Source organism: Octodon degus, unplaced genomic scaffold, assembly GCF_000260255.1.
Source record: "Octodon degus isolate 3935 unplaced genomic scaffold, OctDeg1.0 scaffold00040, whole genome shotgun sequence".
Taxonomy (NCBI): domain Eukaryota; kingdom Metazoa; phylum Chordata; class Mammalia; order Rodentia; family Octodontidae; genus Octodon; species Octodon degus.
Window position 1 is genome coordinate 2,292,778 of NW_004524616.1, and position 5,181 is coordinate 2,297,958.

The 5,181-nt window shown below is 40.8% G+C and overlaps 1 protein-coding gene and 1 pseudogene across 1 annotated transcript in view; both read right to left on the reverse strand.

Moving 5' to 3' along the window:
* Positions 1-5,181, reverse strand: part of Ppp2r2b (protein phosphatase 2 regulatory subunit Bbeta) — a 454,351-nt gene that overhangs the window by 390,728 nt on the left and 58,442 nt on the right. The window lies entirely within an intron of this gene.
* On the reverse strand, positions 322-420 carry LOC111816807 (annotated as a pseudogene).

Below are 5,181 nucleotides of genomic sequence, written 5' to 3' on the forward strand. Positions count from 1 at the left end.
CTTGCTGACAGGTCCTTCGGGCACTGGGCAATGACGGCTCCTGGGTGCTTCTCCTTTTTGCTCCCTGGCTGGTGATGTAAGCAGCTTCACTTTGCTGTACACTCCTACTGTGATGCACGTCCTCGTCACAGGCCCAAAATAAATTGAGACAATTGCTTACGGACTGGAACCTCCAAAATGGGAAGCCAGAGTAACCCTGTTCTCACCAGTGCAGGCTTTCACATTCTCAGGGGCTTTCCAGAGAGGCAGATAAGGCAAAGCAAAACCTCCATATGTATTTTACATTCCTGTTCTCATAGATGGACTTCAGTCTTCCTGTAGAAAGAAATGTTTGGAACCACTTTTGTCGCACGTTGTCAGGCCAAAGGGCCTCTTCCATCCTTGTCAGGCAGAGTGCTAACCTCTCCTTTCATATAACACAGCTTTGGCCTTATTTTAACAAGAGCTGAAGGGCAGTACGGCCCCTGCTTGTAGCTAAGCGGAAGAAAGGGTAGAGAGCATCAGAGTTACATAAGGTTATTAGCCTAACTCTGCATCTAAGTTAGAGCTACAGGATCAGGATTTTGAGAAGGATTTTATTGCTGATAATTCTCCACATAAAAATCAACCCCCATTTGGAGAGCAATAATGAGCTGATTATTTGAGAGGAGAGAGTGTTGAAGAATTCTATCTGGGTGCAATTGTAATTGAGGTAAGTGGTACAATCTACTTATACTCTTAGAACATCTCTGAAAAGGTTCTATAGGAAAACTAAATGAGAAACGTTAAGTACCCACATCCTGCAGGAGGACTGTTCTGTCGGGGACAGTCTGTACACTGGAGAAGAGAACAATGGGCACTTATCTGAGTAGACAAGCCTGACATGCGTGCCTCCCTCCCTGGAGGACCATCCGAGACTCACCCTTTATTAAAATCTGCAGAAATAATTTGAATGCAGAAGGTAAAATGATGATTTTAAGTTTTTGAGTGACATCAATTTTTCCTTCAAGGGATAAAGAATGAAGCAGATCAAGTGAGGAAACAATAAAGTTTCAGCAATCTATTTGAAATTTGGCACAAAGTATTTGAGATCAGAGATGAACAAAAGCAAGGATGTAAATTGAAAGCCCATATTTAAACTGGGTGTGACCTCACAGTCTGACCCCAGCAGTCGTCCAGGCTGAGGCCGCAGCGCTGAACGCTCTGGCCCAACACGGGCAATGTAGGGGCTTTGCAAGACCCTGACTCAAAAATAAAGCAAAAAGAAGTGATGAAGGTGGGGCTGGGGATGTAGTTCAGTGAAAAGGCTCTGAGTACAGTATCTACCAGAAAAAAACCATGCATTTAGAAAGAAGAAAAAGTAAAATTAGAAAATTAAGCGTTCTGGTCTGTAATTGCAGACTACTACAGTATACATCTTTATATACTTTACACTCTTCTGGGCTCCTTAACATACATTAATTTATACGCTATTCAAAAGTAGCCATGAAGTAGGGTCTATTCTTCTCCCTATTTTGGATATTAGGGGAGAGAGAGAGAGAGAGAGAGAGAGAGAGAGAGAGAGAGAGAGAGAGAGAGAATGAATGAGGAGGCGGCCGGTGGCTGCCTTCTGTGCAGCACGGTGAATCTCACATTAGCTCATTTTTTCCACTGGAAGAAGAGTGCATCACCTCTATCTTTGTACTTTCAAGCGTCGCATAACCCTAGATACAAACCAGATATGCAGCCAATCAGTGAATTTTGATCACCTCAATAGAGGTATGATCAAAGTCTTAACAAAATTGATTACCAGATATGCGGAATCAAGGTTTTCTTTTCTTTTTTTAAACAGTAAGCAAGAATCCTCAGATCGGCATCCTCTGAGAGGACTCCAGAGATCTTCTGCTCCTGGTAGTCACAGCCTTAGGTATTCCTCTCCCTTCAGGGCACGATGGACTTACTGACTTGCTTTCAATGGACAGCACATGGCAGATGGGAGGCGACTGCGATGCGAAGATTACTTGCAAAGAGACTGTGGCTTCCATCCGGGCACTCTCTGTCCCTCCTCTTTGGATCGCTCCCCCTGCGGGAAGCCAAGCACCTGGGAGTGAGGCAGCCCTGCAGAGAGGCCCTTGGGGCTCTTCACGTCAGTCTTGAGAACAAGCTCAGAAACAGATCCTACAGCCCCGAGACAATGCAGCTCTGGCCGATGGCTCAGCCAAAGCCCAAGGCCCAGTCACACCACGCCCAGACCCCTGAGCCACAGGAAGTGGGATAATAAAAGAGTTAAGTTGCCAAGTTCTGCGGTAATGCATTCTGCAGTGATTCATAAATAATATGGATTTCCCAAGGTTTAAGATATTCCGTATAGAAATAACATTTCCATTTTTTAGAAAGAATAAGCCTAGGGTTTATTTTTATATTTAGGTCTTTTTTTTCTCCATAGTTACAAAAAAAGTTATGTGTGCATATAATGAGATAAAATAGTCTAATTTTATTTTAAAAATTTTAAAACTGAGAATGTGATAAAAAGTTCCATCTCCAGCATTGTTAAGGATCCAGTCAGGACAGTAAGTTCACGTTGGTGTTCAACCAGTAGTCCGGACTTTCTCACCTCGTAAAACTGAAGCTCTACCTCATGCTTTTTACATAACTCTCAACTCTGTCCTCTTCTAGCTCCTGGCAACCAATTTTGTATTTCAGCGAGTTTCATCACTCTTGGTGCTTCTCCAAGCTGCCTGCCACCCTGCCTGTCTGTCTGCGACTGCCTTACGTCACTTAACTTCGTGTCCTCAAGTCCATCTTCTGTTCAAAGGTCAAGGATATTCACAGTCTTCTTAGGGGCTATCCACAATAACATCTTTGTACACCTTAACAGCAGCAGCAACAACAACCAAAAGAAAACAAAGAAAAAGAAAACTTGAATCTCCTATCTGTGTAGCATGTGTCAAAATTTTCTTTCTTTTCAAGGCTAAGTAACTTTCCGTTATATAGATATTGTTGGAATGCCACCTTCTGCTTATGCAGCATTTGTAGGTTAATGGACATCTTGGCTGCTTCCCTCTACTGGCTATTTTAAATAATGCTGCTATATATGTGGAATATACCAATATCTCTTCAAAATCCTGCTTTAAATATAATATGTAATTAAAACATGAGAACAAGACAGAGATAGAGATAGAGACAGAGACAGAGACAGAGATAGAGATAGAGGCTCTTATTGAATAATGTGGTATTTTATGTCTTGCTTTTTCAGGCCCCTCTAAACTGCCTTCCAAAGGGGCTGCACCGTTTTGCATTCCCACCAAGTATACCAGGATCCCTATTTCTCTATTTTTCACTAATATTAGTTATTTTCTGTTTATGTAGATGACAGTTACCTTACATTTTCATGAGAGATGACGATGTGATTTTGCTTTGCACTTCCCTAGACTAGCAGTGCTGAGCACCTGTCTATGTCTGCCGACTTCTTGGGTACCCTTTAGAGATATGCCTGTTCCGGTCCTTTGTCTGGTTTTAATTGCCTCATTTGTTCTCCGTTGTTAAGTTGTAGGGACTGTTAATACACTCTGAATATTAACTCATCACGATGCGGTATAGGCTTTGCAAATGTTGTCCTCATTCCGTATGTTACCGCTTCATTCTCTTAATTGTGCCCTTTGATATGCAGAAAGTTTTAATTTTGAAGTAGTCCAGTTTGTCTATTTTTATTTTTGTTTCCTGTCCCTTTGGTAGCATATGAAATCGTGCCAAATCCAACATCATGAAGCTTTAGTTTTTGCTGTTACATTTAGGTCTTTGAGTCATTTTGATATAATTTTTGTGTATCATACAAGAGTCTAAGTTGTACTTTTATTCCTCCTTCCAGCTGACTAGCCAAGTGTTGGTGACTCAACCGTTTATTGGATAAAGGGCTTCATTCCTATTAATTTGTTCATTCTTTGTTTATAAACTGAATTCTTGTGCATATAGATATTTGTGAATGCTCTATTCTGTTCCATTGAATTATTTATCCCAGTGCCACAGGATAGATTTAGTGCAGGTTAATCTTATATTCTGATTTACAGGCAAATTTCCTCTCCTTACTGTTGCTTCTCTTCCCTTTAGTGCTGAGAATCAAGGCGAAGCCTCACACGTGCCACATAAGCTCTGCACCCAGAGCTATACCTCCAGCCTCCTTGGTACTCTTTTTTGATATTATCTTGGTGTATTGTGCATGTTAATTTTTCCTAAAAGTTTTATTATGAAATTTTTAGGATCCTCTTCAGTTGTCCCATTAACACTACCTCACTGCTTTAAAATAGAAAGTATGGACAGTAAAAGCAGATTAAGAAAGACTGACATTGTTACTATTTATTTACGAATTTAGTACAGGGTCTCCAGGGTCTCACTGCACAGATCAGACTCGTAGTGATCCTCCTGCTTTCAACCTCCCAAGTGGTGGGATTACAGGCATGTGCCACCATGCCCAGTCCCAATCACCATCTAGTGGGCCCCAGGGGCAAGGCCAGCACAGCACACCTAGGATCAAACCCTGGTTCCCCAGTGCTTGCTTGAGCAGGGGCTTCACAATGCTGAGCTATCTGGCCGGCCCAAGGACTGACATTTTATAACTCTTGGTATTTCACTCTACAAGTGTCCTCCAGTGACATTACATGTCAGACAACAACAACAACAGCACGCTTCTATTTGGTCAGGGAAAAGAACAAAATAAAATGAAAGAACAAACTTGTAGTCACCCTTGAATGCCTCCACAGCCCCAAACAATAGTAAGGACCCAAATCTGCCCAGCTAAATAATTCAACCCTTTTCTCTTTCATTTGCTTTTTATTTCCTTCTGAATAAAGTTCATAGTCCAAATCTTTTAGAGGGTCTTGAGCAATAAATTTTCTTAGTCTATATGATCAGAGCTTTCTATTTTGTCCTACTCTACAGTAAAACTTTAGCTGGATTAAATTCATTACATTTTTCCCTGCAGTTTGAATTGATTGTTTCTTTTTTTTTTCCTTTTTTTGGCATGTTGATATTGTTTTTAAGAATTAATGTGTATTCAAAATGGTTGGGATAGATATATAGTTGCATTCTCTTAATGAATAGAATGATTTGTTCTAATGGTGTTTGTAAGTAGGATCACACACAAGTCTGCATCTTGTACAGCAATTAACCACTAAGAAGAATATATGCAGTGTATTATTTGTTGAAACTGTACTTCCGATTTGATTT